The following is a 26,904-nucleotide window of genomic DNA, read 5'->3' as shown; positions in this document are numbered from 1 at the left end:
CGTACCATTTTCCACAGTGATTGTACCCTATTACAATCTATCAACACTGAATGAGGGTTCCAGCCTATGCACAACCTCATCAACGTTTGTTATTTCCTCCTTTTTTGATGGGTTCCATTTTTTAAAACAGCCATACAATGTTAAGATTTTATTTACAAAGCTTCTTTGCTGTACAGAAAGTAAAAATGTGGTTACAATCTCAGTGTAACTGGCAGCCACGAATGGTTCAGACTCGCCGGTCATATCCACCCAGGCTACAGTGGAATCTTACTCAGAAACATAACAACACTTACAATTTTGTTGGGGCTAAGTCCCCAGGTTTGGTGATGGATTTTCAAGAGGGACTAATAGAGGAAGGTCTAATGTTACAGGAACTATTCTTTGGCAATTTGGATAGGCGGGTGTCCAGGGGTTTGAATCACAGTTATTAAAAGAATTTTTTTTTAAACCGCTACCAAACACATGAGTAGACCAACCAATATTAACAGGTTCTTTTTTTGCAGGCTATTTGGGTGTTAATTATCTTCTTCATCATCCATTTCTCTCTTCCACTTTTCATCTTCCCAACATAATTTGTATCCTCATCCTCATCTTCTTCATCTTCATCAACTACTCCATCTTGGCCAAATTCTCCCCCTCCCCCAACTGACTTTGTCATCATTTTCTTTCCCCTCTACATCTTTATCTTCTTCTTCATTAAAATACTCCTCCTCATTATCTTCTCTTTCTTCCTCCTCCTCCTCCTCCTCTTCTACACCGCCCACCTCAGCATTGGAGTGAGGGTCTTCCTGGTCCTTGAGGTTGTAGTCGTCCAAGTAGGTCAGCTGGGGCAAAAGCTTGAAGACACTCTTGGTAATCACTCAAGTTGGTAACCTCACTGTTAAACAGATCTAGACTTCAGACCTTCCGATTTTTTTCAAAGGGCCCAAGATGCTGATATCTTTCACCTTATTCCCATTTAGTTTAGATGTGTGCTCTTTGAAAGTTTCTCCGCTAGCATGTTCAGACCACTGAAGTTTCTCTTGTCACTGAGCTCAAACTTTTTTGATTTCGGTAGTTTGGGGAAATTTGAAACTGAAATCAAGCCTACATTTTTATTTTTTAATTTAATTTAATTTTTTTGCAATGTCCCCAATCGGTTATATGCTAGCAACGTAGCAAAGACAAAAACCTCCTGGGAAATTGTTTATGGTCATGTCCACAGCAAATCAGAAACCACATTCTAAAAGCCTTGGTAATGACCAAAGCCTACATTTTTAACCTGAGGAACTCTAAGTCCAAAAATCCAGCTGTTTCCACCCTCAATCATTCCATTATTTGATTTGCAGTTGTCTAGGATAAGTTCTTGAACAGCCTGCGGAGTCTGGTTCCTCAGCTCTGGGTGGATCCTTCTTCTCTTTATTTCTTCCACTCTTCCTCCCTCTTCAAATTTAACATTTTGCGAAGGTGGGGTGGGGAAATGGGGGGCTGGGAGGCATCTTGACCTGAGCCCTGCTCATGGCAGAGGCTGCCAGTGTGGTCCTGATGGTGTGTGACAAAGGAGATGCATTCTTACTGAATCCACCCCACTCCCCACCCTTCCCCTCGCAAGCTTTGGGTTCTCTTTTAATGAAGTTGTTGTTATTTTAATGTGCATAAATGTATTTTTAGTAGGTCCCAGATCTCTGATCCATCTTGAGTTCATTTGGATATGGTGTGAAGTATATGTTCTCTTCATATTTTTTGAGGGAAGATCCAGTTTTTCCAGCACCATTTGTTGAAAAGGTTATCTTTTCTCCATTTAATGTGATTTAGTCCTTTATCAAAAATTTGGTGCCTATAAGAACTTTTATTAGGGTTTTATTTCTGGGTTTTCTATTTGAATCCATTGATCTCCATATCTATCATTGTACCAGTACCAGGCTTTTTAAAGACTGTGGCTATGTCCTGGGTTTTAACATCTGGAAATGAAAGAGCTCCAACTTTATTTTTATTTTTAATAGGTATTTTTATCCTGGATTTTCCCCTATATATCAGATTATATAATCGGCAAATAAAGAGATTCTTATTTCTTCTGTGAATATGTAGATATCATTAATATCTTTTTGGTATATTATGGTTCTAGCTAAAACATCGAGGACTATAGTAAATAAAAGTAGTGAGAAAGTACAACTTCGTCTAGGTGCCATTCAAAGAGGAAATGTTTTCAATTTTTCTCCATTATGTTAGATACATGCGTTGGCTTCTTATATATGGCTTTTACTATGTTGAAAATGTTCTCTTTTATTCTTATTTGTTTGAGTATTTTTATCAGAATTGGCTGTTGAGTTTTGCCAAATGCCTTTTCTCCATCAATTGATATAAATCATGAATCCTCTGGTTATCCTTTATATTGCTTATATTGAATTATTGTTTTTCTAATATTAAACCATCCTTGCATAGTTGATATGAATCCTAGTTGATCATAATGCATTTCTGATGCTTCGTTGAATTCTGTTGGTGAGGTTATATTAAAGATCTTGTTGTCTATAATCATTAGAAATATTGGTCTATAATTTTCAGTTCTGATGATGTCTTTCCTCATTTAGGTATCAGAATTAGAGTTGTTTCATAAAATGAGTTCGGTAATATATTGTTCATGATTATGTTTATATTGTGGAATATTTTATGTACAACTGCTATTGTCTTCTTTAAATGTTTGGTAGATTCCTCAGTGGAACCATCTAGCCCTGGGATTTTTTGATATCCAGAGTTTTCTTTTTAAATCACTAGATCTATGTGTTAGTTACATAATCTGTTGTCAATTTGAGACAAGAATGAAAGGGTGGAGTTTAGCCTGTCAATCAGGTCATAGCTTGATGACCTCATTTGGAGGCACTAAGGAGATAAATAGCTTGCTGGAGGTGGGACACACACTTACTTCCTGCAAGATGTTACTGACAATGAGCCTGACGGAGCTACACTGATGCAGCCAGAGCCCTGTGATCTGGAGGAACCATGTGGAGACCCACACCAGCGCTAAGATGCTTGCACTGCCACTAGATCCACAAGACTTTCCACCAGCTGGCCTGTGATCTTCCCGCATTTGGCATCATTGTATATGTTTTGTGAGTCAGAAGAGGACTTTATAGATTGGTATCAGATATGGGCTAATGTCAGACTTATGGACTTGATCTGAACGGGCCTGTGATGTTTTCTCAATATTCAATTGCTCTTGTATATAAAGCTCTTACACATATGAGTGTCTATGAATTCATATTTCTCTAGTCTACACAGAATAACACAATCTATTTCTCCTTATGTTATAGACTTGTTGAGATGTTTAACATCATTTTGTGATAATTTAGGTAAATAATGCATTTCTGAAACCTACCCACTTCTAGATCTTCAAATGTGTTGGAATATTATTTTTCATAATATTTGAGGGATGCTTTTGCTTGATATAGAATTCTTGCTTGGTATTTGTTTTTCTTTCAGAGTTTTAACTGTAGCATTTCATTGCCCTCTTGCCTGAATGGTTTCAGTAGAAAAATCTGAATTTATCCTGATTGCCTGGCCTTTTAAAATATAATTGTTCTTTTTTGCAGTACTATTCTCAGAATTTTGTTTCCCTTTTTTTAAATTGAAAAGTATGATTATTATATGTCCAGGTGATTTACTTCTAGGGTCAGTTGTGTTTGGATTTCTGTGAACTTCCTGCAGAGCTTATTTTATGTTCTATCATGATAATAAGGAAATTCTCCCTTAATATTTCATTGTCTATTTTCTGAGTAATTAGTATGTTTTCTTTCTGTTCTGGGACACTTACCAGGTATATGCTATTCCTTTGATGGTGTCCCATAATATTCTTAGGTGTTGTTTTTCTTTTTTTGGTGTTTTTTATAACTTTGTCTTGTATTTTGTTCTTGAGAGATTTTTCTTCAAGATCACGGATTCTTGTTTCCATTGTTACAATCTCATTGTTTTGTGTCTTCACAATGTTGTCCACTTCTAATATTTTGTTGTTTGCATTTTGTATTTCTATTTGAAGTTGTTCTATAATTTGTAACTTTCCTTCATTTTGTCAGAATGTTACTTCAAGGCATTCTGAGTTTTTGCATTGTGGCAGTGTTTCTTCTCTATTTCTATTCCTCCAGCCATTGTAAGTAATTGGACACTATCATTATAATCTCTCTCAAAGAAGGGTAAGTAGTCCTTTCCTTCACCAGGAGCCCCTCCATGTCTATATCTGTGCGTGTGCTGTATTTCTTGTGCTGTTGTCTCCCTTTTCTGCCAGTGTGTGGAGACAGAATCTGTTGCATCTGAGACATAATGTTATTATTTGTTAATTTAAAAATATATTTATGTTTTATGCTGATTACAGAGTTATTCCCATGTATGTGTTGCATAACCTGTGCACTCAGAGGTAGTCAGGCAATTCAGTCCTATCCCACCTTCAGCAGGAGTTTAAGTCAGCAAAAACGTATGAGTTATATCAAAGTCTTGGTTTTGAGGCTGGTTCCCAAGTCACCAAGGGGTACCTGACAATTATTGATCAAACTGGTGAAATGAAGGGAGAGAGAGTAATTAGAATAGCGTTCACCAAAACTATCTCCTGTTGGGCTCATTTATTATTTGGGCATTGGCTTGTGGGCAGGCAGGTGTTAGCACTTTGAGTCCTGGGCCCATAGGGAAATGCTCACTTGTTCCTGAAACGTGCCGTCTTGATTCTACACCCACTCAGAGCCAGTCAGTTATCCCAGTAGTCTGGGGAAACTGCCACAATCCAAACCCGAAGTAGTCCAGCCAGATGGCTGTGAGCCAATCTACTGCCTTACCGAATCTCCCCAATCCGGCTGGTGTGCAATGAGCAAGTCGGTATCTTCCCAAGTCCTACAGCTCAGAGGCTGAAGTATCCTCCCAACCAAGGTTCAACTTAACCTCTCTGCAGTTATCCTCCGGGCATGGTGTTAGTCAGTGGCAGGAGGGAGGGAGGAAGGGGCTCTTTGTTCATCACTATGGTCCCGCCAAGACGACACAGAATCCATGGATTTTCTCCAGGATTCTTTTTGTCAGTTTCTCCTTGAGGTGGCTTTGGCAATTGTTTGCTTTTCCCAGAATAGGGTCTGGAACTCAGACTGCTGAAAATTTTCCAAAATTTTAATTTAATTTATTGTGGAATTTTAGAGTGATTAAGAGATTAAGGAGAGATTAAGAGTGGCTCTGACTATGCAGTCATGTTGTTTGCTCTCAAAATCTTTTTCTTCTAAAATTTATAGGTTCTCCTAATTCCTTTGCAGCTTCTTTTCTCCATATATTTTTTCTTTAATGCAACAGATAATACAGTTTATATAATACTTATTCCTAAACCCTTTTTATGTATCAATTATTTTAACATACATAAATACCTCGAATTTTTATATTTCCCATTTTAGGGAGGAAGCAAGTGAGGGAGAGGTGCATGTGTGAAGTAACTTATTTAAGGTTGTAGAGCTAAAGTGGCCCTGGAATTGGAACTCAAGTTGAGTCAGTAGAGAGTCTATGTATTATATGAAGGATTTTCAAAAAGTTTGTGGAAAAAGGGAGTAGAAAATGATGGAATTTTTTCATGAATTATTTTTGAAGTTCCTTATATGTTAATTAGATTTCATGCAAATGAAAAATCAGGAGGCCTGTGATATTCTTATATCTGGCTGCTTGGTATTCTATATTGTGCTTTTCTTATTTGTAAGAAAAAGAGTTTGGTAGGAAATACATATAGTTTCTGAAAGATCTGCAGTAAGATTCAAGTCATCATCCATTCATTCAAATATCACTTTCATCTATCCCATTTCATCTACTAGGTATCTAGCCAGACAATTTAGATGATAATATTTTATCCTTATACCCATCTTCTCTGATTTGTACTTTCATATTACACTTTCAAATTTTATTAAAGGATGCAGTGAGAAAATGGCTTTATGAAACCTATTCCTACATTTGTTGTTGGGCTGTAGTCAAGTACAACATTCCTGTATAAAGTTTTATGAGAGAAGTTAGTTTTAGAAACAGGTTCCCATACTGGTATTTTACTTTATTGCTGGTACCTCTTATTTAACTACCGTTAAATTACTAGGTTTATGGTTTTTTTGTACTCCTTTGTCTTGATTTTGCGTTTGTTTATATTGTGACTCCTTAATAGTTTTTTGTTGTATATCATCATTATTTCTGTATACATTATCAGTATAAACTTCCTTAGATCCTTTAAACATAACTAAAGAACACATACTGAATTCTCCAGGCTAAGTGAGTAGTTTTTCTGAGATATATTGGCCAGAATGACTACCTCGAAATTTGTAATGTAATTCTGTTAACCAGAATATCAATTGTTTTTTTAGAATTGATTAGTTAATGGGAAATTTTAGTTCAAAAGCAGGTTCTGAACTAATGAGCTTTTAACGACTCTGCATATCCATCAATGGGAGAATTATTGATATAAATCAATCCTCTCTTCTGAAAGCACCTCTCCCTGATTTCTCCAGGATTCAAGGAAGATAGTCTGTGGATAGTTAAAAAACATGGAAACAAGACAGCTGCAGCTAGAGTTCAAGTCTTCTTGACCAATAATACAATACTAAGCAACCCATTCAATTATACAAAAACTCATTTTTTTCTTTGAAAAAATGGAAAAAAATAATCCCTACTTCTCCAAAAGTTGTTGTAAGGACATAAAAATAAACAGACCAAAGCACTCATAAAATATTTCTATAAATATTAGGTATTATATATTATCACTTGTAGCCACTTTGGAACTTGCCAAACTTCAAGCTGTATTCAAAAGAATATCATTATTAATGTCAGATGAATCTTGGCTGAAAGCAGGGAGTACAAGAAAAGATGTTCCCTTGTGTTTATCAACTATAACAAACTATGGATAGGTCAAGGGGAACCTATATATGGACCACGAGGTAGGTTTTGAACAAGGAAATATTGCATGGTTTAAAAAAGTGTGTGTCAGGGTTGTATCCTGTCACCATACTTACTCAATCTGTATGCTGAGAAAATTATTCAAGAAGCTGGACCACATGAAGAAGAACAGGGCTTCAGGATTAGAGGAAGGCTTATTAAAAGTTGTTAATAAGTTGTTAACACCTTTTGTTATACAGATGACACAACATTACTTGCTGACAGGGAGGAGGGCTTGAAGCACTTTAAAATCAAAGTCCTTCATTTAGATTGTAACTCAGTGCAAATAAAACCTAAAATCTTCACAACTAGACCAATAGATGATATCATGATCAGTGGCAAAAGATTGAAATGGTCAAGGATTTCATTTTGCTGGGATCCACAATCAATGATGAGGGATATAGCATTCAAGAAATCAAATAACATAGATAAATCTGCCCAAGAACTCTTTAAAATGCTGAAGAGCAAGGATGTCACTTGAGGTGTAAGGTATACCTGATCTAAGCCATGGTATTTTCAACTGCCTTGTATGCATGTGAAAATTGCACATTGAGTAAGGAAGACTGACGTAGAATGGATACATGTACATTATGGTTATGGTGAAGAATATTGAAAGTACCATGGGCTGCCAAAAGAAGAAACAAATCTGTTTTGGAAGTGCAGCCAGAATGCTCCTTGAAAGTAAGAATGGTAAGACTTCATGTCATTTACTTTGGGTATGTCATCAGGAGAAATCAGTACCTGGATGACATCATTCTTGTAAAAGGTAGGGGTATTGAAAAAGAGGAAAACCCTCATTAATGTGGCTACAACGATGGGCTGAAGCATAACAATAACTATGAACATTGTACAGAACCAGCAATGTTTCATTCTTTTGTGCATAGGGTCTCTATGAATCAGACTTGATTTGATGGCACCTAACAACAAAATTGTATAGAAGGTATTATATAACTAATAACCCTTTAAAACAAAATTTTAAAGATGAAAATGTACACAAACAAGAAAACAAGAGTTGCAAGTAGTTGCACCATTCAGAAATGAGGGCAATTAACATTTTGTGGTACATGCTGTCGGTCTTTTTCTCCTTCAGATTATGTAACAGTTGCTGTCAGTGTCCACTATCGCTCTCTGATCTGACTGCTAGCGTGCTTCTGAAGACTCCTAACTGCCAGAATGTGCTTCTTTGTGCCTGAGGGCCTTTTCAAACACCAGAGGAAGTTGTGCTCTTGAAGCAGAGGGACAGTCTGAGAGCCTGGAATTAACTTTCCAGGAGCAACAACATGGAGTATAGATATTATTCCATCTCCTTTGCTTCTTGGGTGGGACAATTCTCTGAGCTAGTCTGTTGTCCAAGGTTTCTTTGTGTAGTTAAGCTCTGTTTCCCTCTGTCAATCTCAAAGTCGAAGTCAAACTCACTGCCGTTAAGTCAACTTTGACTCATAGCAACCCTATAAGACAGGTTCCCTTAGGAACTGCCCCTTTGTGTATCTGAGACTGAAATAGAGTCTCATCTTTCTGCTTTGGAGCATCTGATAGTTTAGAACTGCTGCCCTGCAGTTAGTGGCTCTGCGTGTAACCCATTAATCCACTAGGAATCCTAGTTGCTCCCTGTAGTAACTTTTAATAGGATGCCTTCTCCTTGGACTTCTTTGATGAACTAATCGAACCCAAATTCTGTCTCCTGGTCTGCTTCATAGGGAAACTCAATGTAAAACTAGTAGAGGAGAGTCTGGCATTCAGCATTTGTTCCATGTATCTTTTTTGTTCTTTATTTTACATAGGTAGAAATTTAGATTTGGGTAAGTGGCCCACATAGGTAGTTGAGATCGGATTTGTGCCCAGGTTTGACTCTAGAGCCTGAGCTTCTAACCACTAAACTTATGAACAGATAGCAACTCAGCTGTCTGTTAATATGCTCACTAAGTAACAGCCTCTCAACTGGTTCTCTTGGACTCTTACATCCCAATATCTTTTAACACATAGATAAGATTGTATTTCTTCTCTTCTAAAAACACTTCACTTACAGTAAAAGCAAAGGATTATATATGATTTGCCCCCACTTCAATCTCAGTACCTTTTGGACCTCATGTGGAGAACCAGCCTCCACATCTGAATGGGGCCAAGGGGGAGATTGTGTGATTGAAGGGTAAATTAAAGAAACATAAGACAAGGCATGCAAGGGCTTACCTCTTTCATGGAGACTAGAACCAACCAGAGCGAGAGAAAGCTAATGTGTTCTCCAACATGTTTAAATAGTCTTAGGATAGCAAGTCCCAGTAAGCACATACATAACAGGAAGGGAATATACTAGAGGCATATAGGTAACAGGAAAGGGAGGTACTAGGAGCATACACATGACAGGAAGGCACACAAATAACAAGGTAGGCAGGTGTAGAGTTAAGATGATCGCTTAACCTTGGCCATCCCTGAGCTGGCTTGACCTTAGGCATCCTTGAACTCTTCTCCAGGGGAACAATCTATGATCCTTATCAGAAGGGAAATGGCTGTACCTAGAGTGGGATGGACAATAGGGTCTGATTGTCCTCCACAGCAGATAGTCTCTGGGTGTCCAGATTAGCCATGTACTTGTAAGAAGCATTTTACAGTTGGCATTATTCGGGAGGGTGAGGGGGGCACATGGTGGGTGATAACTTTTAAGTAGAGAATGTGATTGGGATTCATCTCCAACTCAGTAGTATGAAGGCCTCCCTCTACCAGAGTCTCAGTTTCCCAGACTCCATAATTATGAGTGGAGAGAATTTGTCCACATACACTCTCTTCTGGTTCTGTTTCATACACTCATTTCTGTTTTTCCCTTTTCACTGAGCTTCAGGCACACTGGCCATCTGGCTTTTCTTGTATGGTGCTAAAATACTCTTTCAGCAGCATAGTTACATCGGCTGTTTTATGGTCTCCTATATAATTATATGGCCTGTTATTTATACTTCCTTTGGTAGCTTCTTACATTGACCTGCTCAATGATATCGTCCCTCTCAATCCTGTTTCAAACAACTTATATAGAAACCATGCTTCTTTTCCCAATTCCTAATTATTTCCCTACTTGCCTTATATTTCTTTATAGCCATTTAGCACCATCTGATACTATAAAGAAAAAAGTTTGTTTCAATTTTTAAATTTTTTATTGGGCTAGAAAGTAAGCTCCACAAAGTGAGATTTTTTTGTTTTATTCATTTAACGGTGTTGCTAGTGCCTAGAGCAGTGGCCTCAATTAATATTTGTTGAATAATGAATAAGATCATGCTGATTAGTGTTATTGAATACCAGAAGATTAGAGATTATTTCTACTAAATAGATTTTCTGAACCTCAGCATTTTTCACTGGCCCTCACCAGTCACAGTGTTGTTAGAGTTCAGCCGTTAAAGGTGTAATTGGGTCTTCCGTCTCAGCGACATGATGACACATCATAGCAGCTGCTTGGACTTCGGAGAATTCGTTTTTGATAGGTTGTCCAATGCTGTTGAGTATGCTTTCAGTATTTTAATTTGTTTGGGGTTTTAAGAAGTCCTTTGAGAATTTCTTCCACTTCCCTAGAATGCTGAGTCCTAGATTCTCTCATGCAGTCAAACTCCCTTTTCTCAAAGTGATATTTATCTCTGCTCCTCACTTTTGCTTCTTTTTTCCCTCTCCTGCTGTCTCCACTAGAGAGGATTTATTATGATCTAGTCTGATGTCTTTCATTCCCTCATGGTCACACATACTTGAGTGTAATTTTGTAATGGTCTTGTGAAAAATTTCCATTAAGGACCAGAGATTTGACATTCATCAGTGTACCCTATCTATATACTTTGTGTAAGTCTATAATTGAAGAATAAATTGTGTAGAAACTCAATACTGTCTTGAGGTATGAGATTTTATTTATTGTGGAGATTAGATGATAACTAAACCTAAAATTAGCAATTTTTTCCCCATGAAAATTGGAACATGTGTGGATCATTTAGGTCAGCATTACGGTAATATTGCTTGGTAGTATATTTTCAAATCATACCATTAAGTATTTTTCTTCATGAGGTTTTGTGATTCACTTTACATAATTTTCAACTTTTTGGTACAATTCTGGATTTAGTTTTTTTCTTTCATTTATTTTTTAAGTTATGGTAATTTGTAGCTTTAGTACTATGGAGTGGTGAATGGCACAAACTCTAGATTCTGATGTGTTTGAACTCATTATTGTCACTACCTCTGTGACCCTAAAAAAAGATATTTAAACTCTCCAAGCCTTATTTTCCTCATCTATAAAATGGGAATAATTTTAGTTAAAACTGTTTTCACTTGTTATGGAGATTAATAACAGTATATTTGAAATACTTAGCTTATCCTGACAGGTGCTAGATTCAGTGCATACTGTTTTAAAATGTGTACATAATTCACATTTGTATACTGATTAAATGTAGTATGTTCTTCTTGTTATTCTAATTTTATGCATGTTCTTTAGTCATTTTAGTCAACTAACTGATGTTAGGCAGAATTATTATGAAACAAATAATTCAAAGAATATTAAATTTTATGCATACAGCTTTCTTGGTCACACGTAGCATATTTTTGTTCATTATTTGCTTATTCGTTGAGGACTTTGACTCTTACTTATGCAATTATACTCAATCATAAAATTTAAAGGAAAAATTAAAATCCAGCATACAAATGGCAAAGGTCAGACTGAGTACAAGTTTGATGGTGTAGGAGTGCCAAACCACACTACCTGTCTTGCATAGTCCAAGGACCTCCTAACTGACAGCATTGTCCAACAAATAATTGCTGACCACGTAGAAGATAGATATCATTATCATTTCATGCTCATGGACTGGCAGACTTAATGTAGTGAAAATGTTAGTATTACCTGAGGTGATCTACAAATGCAATGCAATTTTGATACAAATATCAATATTCTTTACTGAAATGGAAAAACTAATAATCAATTTTATATGGGAAGGAAAGAGATCCAAATAGCTAAAGAATTTTGAATAAGAACAAACTAGGAGGTCTCATGCTCCCTGATGTCAAACACCGTACAACCTCTGAAATCAACAGCCTAACAGTGGTTCACTGATAGATATATAGAACAGTGGAGTAGATTTCAGATCCCAGAAAGAAATCCACTCATTTATGACAACATTTTCTTTGAAAAGAGATAAAAATATATTCAATGTGGAAAATTTTCAGGAAAATGAAACAGAACCATTACCCCACCATATACAAAACTAGCTCAAATTGATCTCTTTTTAAAATGGCTTCTTTGATATGTTGACATTAGATACACTTTTAAAACCATACAGATTTGGAATGTTGCCTTATAGTTATGGTGCAGTTGAGCAGGATGTATTGTCGTGCAAAGGACCTAAATAAATGTTAAAACCCAAAGTTATAAAGTTCTTGGGAGAAAACATATAGAGAAAACTGTAGGATTCAATTAAACAAAACAAGGACTAACAGGCATAACATATACACAAACACCAGAAGGAAAATTAGATGAGTATGGCTCATAAAAATTTAACATTTATGCTCATCAAAAGAATAAAAAGGCAACCTGATGGCTGAAAAATTTTCAGAAGCAAAATATCTAAAGTGTCTAATCCCTAAAATATATAGAAAGCTTAATTCAATAACAAAAAAACCTCCAATTTAAAAATGGAAAAAGGACTTAGAAACTTCACAAAGCACCTAAAGATGCCAATAAACCCATGAGAAGATTCTCAAGATTATTAGCTCTGAGAGAGATGTAAATCAAAACTACAATGAGATACCATCTTATCTCACTAAAGTGGCACTGATTAAAAAGCAAACAAGAAGTGATAGATGCTGAAGAGGATGTGTGGAAATTGCAATCTTTATCCATTGCTGATGAGACAATGAAATGGTACAGCCACTATGTAAAAATGGTATGATTCTTCCTCAGAACACTGGAAATAGAACTACTTTATGGTCCAACTATCTCATTCTTAGTTATAGACATCAGAGACCTAAAGACAGTGACATGAACAAACAGATGCATAGTATGTCCCTTCCAACATCACTTGTAAAAACAAAAGCAAGTAAGTGCCTTTAAGGTATGAATGGATAAGCAAAATGTGGTACATATATACACTGGAATACCATGCAGTTATAAAGTACAATTATGAGTTTGCAAAACATAACAGATGGATCTGAAGCACTTAAGGACAAACATGGAATGATTCCATGTAAAGACAAGATAGATACATACAATATAGAGACCAATGTTCATTTATAGGTTACCAGGGATGGGTAGGGGAGTTGGGGATTGAGCTATCACTCTCTATAGTAGATACTTATTAATTTTGGGTCATTAAAGTGGCAAAGAATGTGGGTATAATGAAAATAGACTGACCAAAGAAAGTGCTTCCATTATAAAACTCACAAGGAAAACAATGTGTGTTAAACAATATGATGTATATAACATGACACTAATACATAAAAATTACACTATGGTCAAATATGTAGGTGTCTAGGTGTGTGTGTATATGGATTGTTACAGATAAATACATGTGTGTGAACTAATATAAATGTCGATATATTTGTGTTCATGCAGATAGGGTGTGCATGGATGTACAAGGAGTCTTCAAAATTTTTGTGTAAAAATATAATGAAAAGATAAGGGAATTTTCCCATGAATGTTTTGAAGCACTGTTCTCTATTCATAGAGGACATAGTTAAAGATATTTATCAGACATAAAAAAACACCTTAAAATAATATGGTTCCTGGGGCTGAAAGCTTAGGACCTTAAACTCACTGAATAACTAAACAAATTGACATCAGAAATTTCATGTTCAACATTGTAGTGTGATGAGTCATGACTGGGGTGTTAAAAGCTTGACCCGCCCCATTATGAGACATGACATCCCTCACTGACCCATAGACCTACAGAGGACAACACTGGAGACAAAGTGTGGGAATTGCATCCGAGCTGATCCCGCCACACCAAGACAAAACACTAAGGGGGTGTAACAGAACAGCAAGGGAATGGAGTGGTGGGGTCCCCAGGGAATGTTGAAGGTGGACTTTGGGGCCAGGGCATGGTGCCCCAACAGACTAGACTGGAAAACACTCCTAAAGACCAACAAACAGTCCTTAAACTAACTACAGCTTTTCTTTCTTGTGTTTTGTTTTGTTTCTTGTCATTGGTTTTTTGTTGTATATTGTTGCTTGGTTTTGCTCTGTCTTGTTTTTGTGCATGTTATTATCTCCATATGTCTGTCTAAATAAGATAGGCTGGATGAACAATCTGGAGGAGAAAACAATGGGACTGACAGTTCTCGGGGAACATGGGAGAGGGGGAGGTGGGGGGAAAGGCAGTGGTGTTAACTGCGGGTGATTAGACCAGCTATCCCGCATCAAGCTGCATCTTAAATGAGGTGTGCGGATGAGAGAGAAAAAAAAGAGACATATACAAAGTATGGGATTGGGAGGACAACAGTCTGATGGAATGAAGTACCAAAGCTAGGTTTTTATACTCTTCTTACAAGGGAATGGTTACAAAACAAACATCAAAGAACTTGCTTTAAAAACATTCTGAACCTCTTATCTATGCAAACATTAGCTAACTAGGCACACTTTCTAAAGACTTGAATAATAACAGCACTATATTCTAAGATAAGCACAAGGACATGCAGGGTTCTAAAGAATCTTAAAGAGGTCATAAAGAACTGATTTACCTCACACTGCTTTTAGCTGCAAGGTCAACAGAGGCACAGGGGACTAATTGGTCACCCATCAATAAACACCTGGACCAGCCTATGGCCTCCTACAGTTAACAAACCCAGGGACAAGGGAACAACAAGTGGTCCAAATCGGTGGTGAGGAGGGTGTTGGAGGCCTGGTAGAGCATGATCAAGGGTAATGTAACCAAGAGGAATTTCTGAAAACCAGGTGGGGACTGAGCATGATAGTGGGCAAGAGGAAAGTCAAAGAAAATAGAGGAAAGAGCTAGGAGGCAAAGGGCATTTATAGAGGTCTAAATAAAAGCATGTACATATGTAAATATATTTATATATGAGGTTGGGGAATTAACTCTATGTGCATACATTTATAGGTTTACTATTAAGGTAGCAGAAGGACATTGGGCTTCCACTCAAGTACTCTCTCAGTGAAAGAATACATTCTTCTATTAAAATGACATTCTGTGATGCTCACCTTCCCAACACAATTTCTGAAGACAAAGCAGGTGAATAAGCAAATGTGGTGAAGAAAGCTCATGGTGCCTGGCTATCAAAAGATAAAGCACCTGGGTTCTTAAAGACTTGAAGGTAAACAAGCGGCCATCTAGCTCAGAAGCAAAAAGCCCATATGGAAGAAACACAGCAGCCAGTGTGATCACGTGGTTCTGAAGGAGTCAGTTATCAGGCATCAAAGAACAAAATCATATCATTGCATCCTCACCTCCATGATACGATCGCTGAAGACAAATGGGTGCATAAGCAAATGTGGTGAAGAAAGCTGATGGTGCCTGGCTATCAAAAGATATAGCATCTGTAGTCTTAAATGCTTGAAGGTAAACAAGCAGCCATCTAGCTCAGAAGCAAGAAAGCCCATATGGAAGAAGCACACAAACCTGTGCGATCATGGGGTGTCGAAGGGATCAGGTATCAGGCATCATCAAAACAAAAAATCATATCATAGTGAATGAGGGGGGCAGTGCAGAGTAGAGACCCAAAGTCCATTTGTAGGCCATTGGACATCCCTTACAGAAGGGTCTTGGGAGGAGACGGATCAGTCAGGATGTGATGTAGCAACGATGAAACATACAACTTTCCTTTAGTTCCTAAATGCTTCCTCCTCCCCGACTATCATGATCCTAATTCTACCTTACAAATCTGGCTAGACCCAGATGTTGTACACTGGTATATATAGGAACTGGAAACACAGGGAATCCAGGGAGGGCGATCCCTTCAGGACCAGTGGTGTGAGTGGTGATACTGGGAGGGTAGGGGGAGAGTGGGTGGAAAGGGGGAACCCATTACAAGGATCTACATGTGACCTCCTCTCTGGGGGACAGACAACAGAAAAGTGGGTGAAGAGAGACATTGCACAGGGAAAGATATGACAAAATAATAATTTATAAATTATCAAGGGTTCATGAAGGAGAGGGGAGCGGGGAGGGAGGGGAAAAATGAGGAGTTGATGCTAGGGGCTTAGGTGGAAAACAAATGTTTTGAGAATGATAAGGGCAATGAATGTACAATTGTGCTTTACACAATTGATGTTTGTATGGATTGTGATAAGACTTGTATGAGCTCCCAATAAAATGATTAAAAAAATTGAAGAGTTAAAAAAAAAAGTGAGCCAAACACGAAGAGAAAACTTTTCTTTTGGAGTCGGCACTGTGAATTTGGACTTTTACCCTCCTGAACTGAGAAAGAATACATTTTGGCTTACTAAAAATAAAAAAACTTGTGAAGAGCCATCTAAGATATAGCTTGGTCTCTACTCTTTATTAACAAAAGAGAAAGCAGGAAACCAAAGTCTTAGAGAATTAATTCATTTACAGAGCTAATAGATTACATAAGTTATGGCCTCATTGATCCTAGGTCATACGAGGGGGTACCCCAAAAAATCCGTGAATTTTTTCCCTCAAAGCTATGTGTTTAAATTTTTTTTACAAAACAACCTTATAACCTTCAAAGTACTCTCCATTACACTTAATACATTTGTCAAATCTGTGATTCCATTCTTGAAAACATTTTCAAACTCCTCTGTTTGGATGGCTTAGAGCACCTCCTTATTTTTTCCTTCACCTCATCTTCTTCTCTAAATTGCTTTCCTTTCATGTCCCTCTGCATTCAGAGACACATAAAAAAGTCGCATGGAGCAGAGTCAGGTAAGTAAGGTGCGTAGGGCAAGAGAGGCATGCTTTTTTTTTTTTTTTTTTTTGCCAAAAAGTGGTGCACTGAGATGACTGTGTGAGCGGGTGCTTTATTATGGTAGGAAAACCAGTCTCCCACCTGCCACAAATCAGGCCTTTTTTGTTGCATACTGTTATGCTAACTTTTCAGAAATAGAAATCTTGATTATAGCCTGATCTGGTGGAATGAACTCCAAATGCACTATTCCCCTCAAATAAAAACAATCAAACAAATGAACAAAATCTTGATCTTCGATTTCACTTAATGAGTTTTTTTGGGGGTGCGGGGGGTGAGGTGATGATGACATCTTTGCCTGGCTTGATTGATGTTTGCTTTTGGGATTGTAAGAATAGCATCATGTCTCACCACCAGTAATGACTTTGGAAAAATGTCTGGGTCACTTTGGTGCTGTTCCTTCAAAGCACAGCATGTTTCCACTCAAAGATCTATTTCCTGGTCAGTCAGAACCGGTGGCACTAATTTTGAGTGACCCTTCTTATTCTCAAATTTTCTGTTAAAATTCCCTGAACTGAGCTCCAAGATAGTCCAGCTAACTCGCCCCATCTCTTCAATGGTCTGTTGTCAGTCTTTGAGCTCAAGTACACAAATTTTGTAGGCATTTTTATCTGTTTGGGAGTTGATGGATATCCAGAATGAGGTTTGTCATCAATCAATATTTCACCTTTATAGGAAACAAGAAAACCACTTGTACTCTTGGGTTTTTCCCATAGCACTGTCTTTGTAAGGTGTGTTCAACGTCACAACAGTTTCTGTGGCATTTTTTTTGGACCAAAATTTCACAGCCACATACTGTTCTCTTGAATTAGCCATCACAAAAAACAAGGTTCAAGTGAAACTGCCTTGGCAGAAAAATCCACTGTGAACAGAGAGAGCTTTCCCAGCCAACACCACTGGGTGCACTAACTCAGAGCTCCATGCTTGCCTAGTGGGAAAAATGTTACTACAAAAGCTCTGCCCAGCAGAGCTTTTCTCAATTTGTGTGTGTGTTGGGGGGCCGTGGGCCGGGGGTTGGGGGGTGGGGGGATATTCCCTAGTATATCACACATCCATTGATTTTCATTCTCATGGTATTTTCAACCATCTCATATGAATATAACATCTGGACAATGAAAAAGGAATACTGCAAAAGAAACAATGCATTTGAATTATGGTGTTGGTGAAGAATACTGATAGTGCCATGAACTGCCAAAAGAACAAACAAACAAATCTTAGAAGAAGTACAGCCTTGGAAGCAAGGATGACAAGACTTTGTCTCTGATATTTTAAGCATGTTTTCAAGAGAGACCCATCCCTGGAGAAGAATATCATGCTTGGTACAGAGTCAGTGAAAAAGAGCAAGATCTTCAGTGAGATTGATTGACACAGTAGCTGCAACAATGTGCTTAAATATAACAACAGTGTTAGTATGGCACATGACTGGGCAGTGTTTCATTCTGTTGTATATAAGGTTGATGGAACTCAGAGCCACCTCGATGACAGCTAATTGATATGAATCTGCCCAAAGTGCATTTCGTCTATATTTCCCACCAAAAATTCCTGCGCTTTAGTCACACCTACCAAGTCATTTTTATATGCTCACATTTGCCCATTAAGTCCTTCTCAGCTTTCTCAAGCTAGTTTAAATATTTCCTTTTCAGTGAAACTGATTCTAACACTTTGCTCTTTATTAACACAGTCTCCCCCACCCCATTTGCATGGTATATATTTTCTTACAATCAATTCTGAGAATGAAGAATTTGCTGTATTCTATTCTTCAGTACCTGGGCTGTATTCAATATTAACTGCTAAATAAATGTTTGTTGGATTAATAATGTAATGGATGAATGATCTTACATCTTCTTGGGTTTTTGAGAATTTAACAATTATTTTGAGCATCTTTAATGCTCAAGTAGAGCTGTTCAAACATTTCATTGGGCTTGGCAGGGTCAGAGCTTGACATCTGCTTCAGGTGGCACAGACAGCATGTTGTCTTTTGTTGTCATTTACCTACTGTGTGTTGCTTGAGCTTTCAAAGCTGCACTCTTTAATCTGAAATCGGCGATGGCCATACTCACTGGTTTGTAGAACACTTTGAGATGGAAAAATCTTCAAATATACAGGGCTTGTAATTTTCTGAATTTCTAAGCCCCAAAATGAAAGGAAGTAGAAGGCAGAGCAACTAACTTGTGTGGACATATAAAATTTTCTCTAGAAATTCCATTTTTAAAACAAAATTATACTTTATATTTGTGGTTCCAGAGTGAACTCAGAGTAAGATGGGCCTCTTTAAACATTACTTGGTTGACATAAAAGAAGTGGAAGCCTTTTTGCACATGATGGAAATTAGCCACTATTCATTGATTCACTTCAGGTCAGAAACAAAATATTTGGCTTTCTGACAGTTATTAGTTGAATTGTTCACCATTTGCAGCTGTAGGGTGGTCACTTGGAAGCTGACAAGGCTTGGGTTCTTACTGTGACCCCAATAGTTTTCCGGGAAAGTGGGGAGTGAAGTAGAGCACTCAAGGAGTGAAGTGGAACTGTTGTCTTGAAGGTGGGCTATTTGTGTGTCCCTTCTCCAACAGGCATTTGAAAATGTGCCAGTTCTTAGGGTCATCTTCACAAGGAGGTCAGTTGCTCCCTTCAGCTGTTCAGAGCACCTGTTGTGTCTGTTTCTCTTTCTTTCTGCCTGCCTTCAAAAATTTGCCTGGCTCAGGGAAAGAAAAGAAACATACATCTATATATATATACATATATCCACACACATGCATTCATATGAGCCATTGTGATCTAGATTTTGTTTTAGGCAAAGGTTGTAAAGTCATGGGGAAGGTGTCATTTTCTAAGAGAAGCTTTATTGAACTATAATTCACACACCATAACATTCACTCTCAAAAATATACAACTCAGTGGTTTTTAGTATATTAACATAAGTGTACAGTCATCATCATCATTAACTCTAGACAATTTCCATTGCATCTGAAAGAAATCCTGTGCCCCAAACAGCACTCCTCATTGCCTGCTCTTCCCAGCACCTTGGCAACTACTAATCTACTTTCTGCTTCTGTGGATTTGTAGACATTTCATAAATATGGAATCATGAAGTATATGGCCTTTTATGCAGCCATCTTTCATTTTGCATAATGTTTTTAATGGTGATCTATGCTTCAGTATGTACTAGTACTTCCTTTTTATTGTCAAATAATAGTCTGCCGTATGGCTTTGTTACATATTTCTCATCTATTCACCAGTTGGTGGACATTTGCATTGTTTCCACTTGTTGAATATTATGGATAATACAATTATGACCATTTGTGTACAGATATCTCTATAAATATATATTGGCAATTTCCTTGAGTTCCTAGCAGATTTCTGAGACATAACTTCTTGAGACACAGCCAACCCAGTTATCCAAAGTGTCTGCGTGGTTTTAAATTTCTGCCCATCATGTGTGAGGGTCGCAATTTCAAGATCATCTTTCCAAGACTCTGGTTTTGTATATTCTTTCTTTCATTGTAGTCGTCCTTGTGATTCTTATTTGCATATCCCCCATCATAGAAAGGATGCTGGAGATCACATGATAGAATTTTTGAAATCAACAACTTCATTACAAATACCATTTTTCCAACATGTGAGCAATAAGTGTATGCATGGACCTCATCACAAGAAATACACAGGAATCAAATTGAGAAACCATTGGAGAAGTGCAATATCATCAATGAAAACAAGGCCAGGGGTTGATTGTGGAACAGAATAGGCTGTGAAACAGAAGAAAATGAAACCAAGCCCCCAAGAGCCAGAATGTAATCTTGAAACCATCCCACCAGCATTTAGAGACCAGCTGAAGAGCATATTTGACACCCTGAAAACTGATGTCCAAAGACCAGTTGAGTTGTAAGATGACATCAAGGACATAATATGCCAGGGGAGCAAAGGGATCATTAAGAAGACAGCAAAGAAAGAAAAAGAACAAGGTATACTCCTGAAGAGACTCTGAGCTTATTCTTGAAGACAGGGCGGCTAAAGTGAATGTGAGAAATGATGAAGTAAAGAATGTGAATAGAAATTTTCAAAAGACATTTGTAGAAAACAAATTAAAGTTTTGTAATGAAATATACAAAAACCTAGAGTTAGAAAAGCAAAAGAGAATACACTTGGCATTTCTCAAGCTGAAAGTGTTGAAAAGAGTTCAAGCCTCTCATTGTAATATTGAAGCAATTTGGGCAGAACATTGAGTGATGTAGGAAGTATAAAAAGAAGATGGAAAGAACAAACAGAGTCATTGTACCTAAAACAATTGATTGATGCTTAAAAATGTCAAGAGTCGCATATGTTCAAGAACCAATGATATTGAAGGAAAAATACCAAGCTGCACCGAAAGCATTGTCAATAAATAAAGCTCCTTTAATTGAGGGACTACCAAGTATAAGTTTGGTGGTGTAGTGGTTGTACATTGGACTCTGTAACCCATTCCTAACCCTTGTGAATTTGTCCATGGGTAAAGTATACCCTTTTGTTCTCAGATGATTGATTATTCTAAAGTTTTCAAACAGCCCCAGTGTTATTTTTGACCTTATATTTTAGATGAAATTTGGGGGGCAGGTGTGAGTTCATTTCTAGATCTGAATGGTGAGTTAGGGTCATAGTCTCATGAATTCTACCAATCTTTATCTGAACAGCAAACCTGGTCTCATTTATGCTATTGAGTGTTGTTACACATTTTTCTCCCTTTCTATCCAGGAATCCTGGTGATTTAGTGGTTACATGCTGGGCTGTGATCTGCATCATTAGCAGTTCAAACACAGCCACTAGCTCCATGTGAGAAAGACTGGGCTTTCTACTCCTGTAAAGAGTTAAAATCTTGGCAATCCACAGGGTGTCTCTATGAGTCAGCATGGATGTGGTGGCAGTGAGTTTGGGTTGCATGGAAGACCTCATAGTGCGATCACCTCTAGAGTAATTGGGATTATTAGCTGGGCAGCATCCAGTACTTCTAGACTCAGGGTCATGAAGACTGATGTTTGTGTGATTTGATTACTTGAATGTTAACCATGTGGAAAAAGAAAATACAAAGAATAAGTAGAATGAGCAATGTTGCATTAAGGGGTTTGCAATGGATGAGTTGGGTCAAAATGTGTATGAATTGTTGAACATAAAAATGATCTACTTTTTAAACCTTTATTCAATTCACAATGAAAAATAAATAAGATAAAATAAAGTTACAGTATATACAGCATCAAATCTGCAAAAGACTTCATTAAAGTACAAGAGCTAAACAATAGGAACCACAGTCAGTTTCAGAACATTCTGTTCCTTCCTTCACCCACTGCTACCAGCTCCCTCTTTCCCCTCCCAATTCCCTCCACATACCTAGAATAGCCATTAATCCAGTTACTATCTTCAGAGTCACCAACCCTGGATTTCATATACTGGTAAACATATGAAAATAACCTAAAAAAAAGGCAGCAAAAGAAACCAACCCAACAACAAATACAAAATAAGGCAGAGCAAAACCCCAATCAGAATGAAAACAGGAAATATAAAAAAACAGAATATAATTAAAATGGGTCCAAATGGAGATCAAATGATAAGGCATTATATTGTAACCTAACTTGTTCTGTAACACCCCACTTTTCATTTGTATAAAATTCCAAGGCCAGTATTTTGTGGAAAAACAAAAATGTAGTAGTTTTATATTTTGATGAAACAGTGCATAGGAAAAATGTTCTTCTCCTTTTATGTAATTATTTTTAAATTCAATTTGTTATTTTGTGATGTATGAGAGTAAGTAAAGTATTCTTACTATGGTTTTAGTTCATACCTATATGGGTTTATTTCAAACAAAATACGTTTAAACATGTCTTTGTGATCAGTAGATGGTTACATACATATTCTCTCACTAATACCCTTGTCTTAGTCTTATTAGAGTGCCTTGAAAAAAGGACCAATCAAAACAGAGTATTTCTATGGGATCTGCCATTTAAATTTAAGATGGAGAAGTCAGCTCAGAAGGTTATCTTGGCTGTTTTTAAAAGTTTTATTCGATAGGGTTTCTTCCAGGTCAAAGGATGCATATTGGGGTTTATTGGAATGGAATTTTAAGAAAATTGAGAACTGTTTGTGTGAGAACAAAACCAAGACAGTTGTGTTGAGGAATATTGTTTTCATCACAACAATGCACCTACACATTCTTTATGGGTAGCAAGAGCTACCCTAGGAGAATTTTATTGGGAAAGTTTACCTCATCCACCCTCCGGCCCTTCAGAGTTGTTTTGTTTCCAAAATTTAAAGAACATTAAAAAGGAGCATGATTTGAGTCCCGCAAGGATGGCCCAAGCTACCATTTTGATGTGGTATAAATGGAACACAAAACCCTTCATGTAAAGGCTAGAGATATGGAAACATCACTTTTGGAGCACATAGAGCTAGATGAATAATATGTTGAGGAACAATAACTACATATTTTAGTATTTTTGTTTAAAGAAGGGTTCTGTGACTTTAAGCAATACTTTAAAAATTAATCATTTTATTGGGAGCTTTTACAGATATCAGAATATTTCATAGTTCAATCATCTCAAGGAGTGTTTATTATATATTGCTACCACAAACATTTTCTTTCTTCTTGAATTCCTTGATATCAGCTTCTCTTTATACCCTCCCTTCCCCACCCTCTTCCCCAGGATGCTTATTTTTTCTCCCTATAATGGTTTTATTTTTGCCATATCTTACACAATCCAATATATCAATTCACATACAATCCAGTTGTTTGATTCCATCAAATGGGGTTATATAGTCATCAATGTTATCAGTCATCAATACCTATTCCCCCATCTCTCCTTTTTCTGTACCCTCATGGAACCATTACTCCTTCTACTGTTTCTGAAGGGATATCTATCTTGGATTTCATGTACAGAATACAAGAAATATGTATCTTAAATATAAAAAATGAACATATGCAAATCTCACATGGTTAATGAGGTAAAACAAATAAAAGCCATAATAGTACAGGGAAGAAATTTTAGAGAGGATAGTTATGTGATTTGTCAGTGCTAGACCACAAACTGGATTTATCATTCCTTCCATGCAGCCCTTCTGAGAGGGACTGTCCAATATCTTACAGGTGAGTTTTGAGTCTCCATTACGCTTAAGTCTTACTTTTGACTTGCTCTTATACAGAAAAAGAGCCAGTGGATTTCTGAAATTAAATTATTTTCTGTGAGAAAAACTACTGTCACAGCCAATAAACACATGAGGAGAAACTCAACATGGGTCGCCCGCCATTAGGAAAATGCAGATCAAAGCCACAATGAGCTACCTCTGCACAATCACTAGTATAAAAACAACAACAACAAAACCTCATGAAGTAATGAACACTGTTGAAGATGTGGAAAAAATGGAACTTTTGTGTATTGTTGGTGAAATCTAAAATGGGGCAGCTGTTGTGGAAATCGGTTTGGCAGTTACTCAAACGCTGACACATACCTATAACCCTAGTGGTCGTAGTTGTATATTCAAAAGAACTGAAAGCAAGGACCAACACAAATATTTGACACCAATGTACGCTGCAGGATTACTCACAATAACTAAAAGATGGAATCAGAACAAATATGTAGTAAAGGCAAATGCATAAACAAAATGTGACAGATGTATACAGTGAAATATTACTCGACCATAAAGGGAAATTTAATTCTGGTGTATGTTACAGCATGGGTGAACCTTGATTAATGTGCAAAGTGAATTGTCGAAAAGGAACAAATACTAATGCAACCCTAGTTATATGAAATATCTATAATAGATAAATGTATAGAAATCAAAATATATTAGTGGTTAGTAGGGACTGATGGGCGGGGGACAAGATGAGAATGTACTGCTTAATGAGCACAGAGTATCTGTTTGGGGTGACCAAATATTATAGAAATAGTAGTGATGATTGTACCATATTACGCGTGTAGTTAATATGACTAAGTTATATACTTAAAAATGATGAAACTGGAAAAGTTTGCATAGAATATTAGCATTTTACGAGATTAGATGAAGGTAGTTCTTTTTCATGTTCTTCATGATATTGCAGAGAAAAATAGCAGCCAACTGGACATACCCTTACCGAAGGGTTGCGGGGAGGAGATGAGCCAGTCAGGGTGCAGTGTAGCAACGATGAAACATACCAACTTTCCTCTAGTTCCTAAATGCCTCCTCCTTCCCCCTGTCCCCCCAACTATCATGATCCCAATTCTACCTTGCAAGTCTGGCTAGACCAGAGGATGTACGCTGGTACAGATAGGAACTGGAAACACAGGGAATCCAGGGTGAATGATCCCTTCCGGAACAGTGGTGAGAGTGGCAATACAGGGAGGATGGAGGAAGGGTGGGTTAGAAAGGGGGAACCAATTACAGGGATCTACATGTGACCTCCTCCTTGGGGGCCAGACAATGGAAAAGTGGGTGAAGGGAGACATCGGACAGTGTAAGATATGACAAAATAAAAATTTATAAGTTATTAAGAGTTCATGAGGGAGGAGGAAAAATGAGGAGCTGATGCTAGGGGCTTAAGTGGAGAGCAAATGTTTTGAGAATGATGAGGGCAATGAATGTACAAATGTCCTTTTTACAATTGATGTTTGTATGGATTGTGATAAGAGTTGTATGAGGCCCTAATAAAATGATTTAAAAATTAAACAATAATTTAGCTTAACTAGTAAAAAAGAAAAATCAGAATTCCTATAAAATCATCATCAAATCCTTGGTTTTGTGCCTTTCTGTTGAGGGAGAACCTGGATTTGATAGTGTTTCTTTATTTCCTGCCACTAATATACACTGAGTGCACCAATTGTCTTTATAACATTAATGTTTCAATTTCAGTGCCATTTAAATGGCTTTGACATTTGTGTTGGATCCCAGAGTGCATATCTGCCAGCACAAAGATTGAGCATTGTGTTGGTTAGTCTTGATATATTGAATGGATCAATGGATTAAAAAAAATTTAGAGTTCAGCTTCCAAATTGAGCAAATCTCCTCTTTTCTTCAGCAAAATGTGGCAAAACAGAACATTCTGGTACTAGGGAAATATTTTAAAAGTAAGTTTTACCTTGGTGATTTTAGTGTTGCACGCCACATACTTTTGAAAGGCTCTTGTTTAACCCTAACGGCAGGATTAAAAGTCAGCTGTTAAGAGCAGGGTTTGTTGCTGGGTGTTTTGTGAGGTTGCATGAGCAAGAGGCAGAGCTGAGGGTTCTGCCAGAGAGTAGCAGACCTTTCTGGTCAGAAATATAACTTCATCTCCTTCTTCTAAGCGTTTCCATGGAGTTCAAGGAAGTTCTTGTTCACTGTAAGTTAATTTACTTTCTGCCTGACCTATTTATGGTGACTAAGGCATGATTGTGACTTGAAATGTTTCCTTAATGATGTGCTCACAAATATTGAATTTGGGAGCTATCACATAGTGTTTACTTTGCTTTGCGTCTGTACTGCTAAATTCATTCCTACGTTTGTAATGTTCTCTTTGAGATTACAAAATGATAGACTCCTGTGCTGAGAAAGAGCTGCAAATTGTTTAGAAGCTTGGAGTTTTACTTAGATTATGTGTGTATTTCTCCAATCAGACTGCCAACATGGTAGCATGACTAGGAGTACATGGAAAGATGCATCCAAACTCTTGCAACTACTTAGAATAAATTTGTCATTTGGCTTGCCATTTTGATGTGGTTTAAGTACTATACTGGAAAGTATCTTAATGGTGTGTGTTAGATATTGAGCTGACTACGCAGGAATTAGGTAGAAGAAACTGTTTAAATTGTGTGATTTGAAGAGAAATATCTACAACACTAGTTTTCCTTGTGCTTAATAGAGTATTTTAAAAACAGAAGTTAATTTTTTCTCCTTATAGCATTTATGCATTTATATTGATTAGCTAAATAAGATAAATTTAATAGCTGTCATTAAACCAAATGCTCTATGGTAAGCATTTTATATGTGCTTAACTTTTGGTAACTTTAGGATAAAGATGTGATCACTTTCATTTTACATATGAGAGAATTAAGGATCAGATCAGACTCTGATGCTTAAGAGGGTAAAGGGGGGATGCTTCTCAGACTCACCCAAAGCTGATGCTCTTGATTACTACTATGCTGC

At 37.2% G+C, this 26,904-nt stretch overlaps 1 protein-coding gene, 1 non-coding gene and 1 pseudogene across 2 annotated transcripts in view; 1 reads left to right on the top strand and 2 right to left on the bottom strand.

Annotated features, from left to right (window-relative positions):
* Positions 1-26,904, top strand: part of DLG2 (discs large MAGUK scaffold protein 2) — a 2,300,776-nt gene that overhangs the window by 177,532 nt on the left and 2,096,340 nt on the right. The gene's annotated exons all lie outside the window — the stretch shown is intronic.
* On the bottom strand, positions 516-3,925 carry LOC142444290 (acidic leucine-rich nuclear phosphoprotein 32 family member B pseudogene; annotated as a pseudogene).
* Positions 1,124-1,244, bottom strand: LOC142447710 (small nucleolar RNA SNORA32). The gene has a single exon (XR_012784370.1). It is a non-coding gene; the product is annotated as a small nucleolar RNA SNORA32 (small nucleolar RNA).

Source organism: Tenrec ecaudatus, chromosome 4, assembly GCF_050624435.1.
Source record: "Tenrec ecaudatus isolate mTenEca1 chromosome 4, mTenEca1.hap1, whole genome shotgun sequence".
Lineage (NCBI taxonomy): Eukaryota > Metazoa > Chordata > Mammalia > Afrosoricida > Tenrecidae > Tenrec > Tenrec ecaudatus.
Note: the sequence above shows the minus strand (reverse complement) of the source record. Positions and strands in the feature narration are given on the sequence as shown.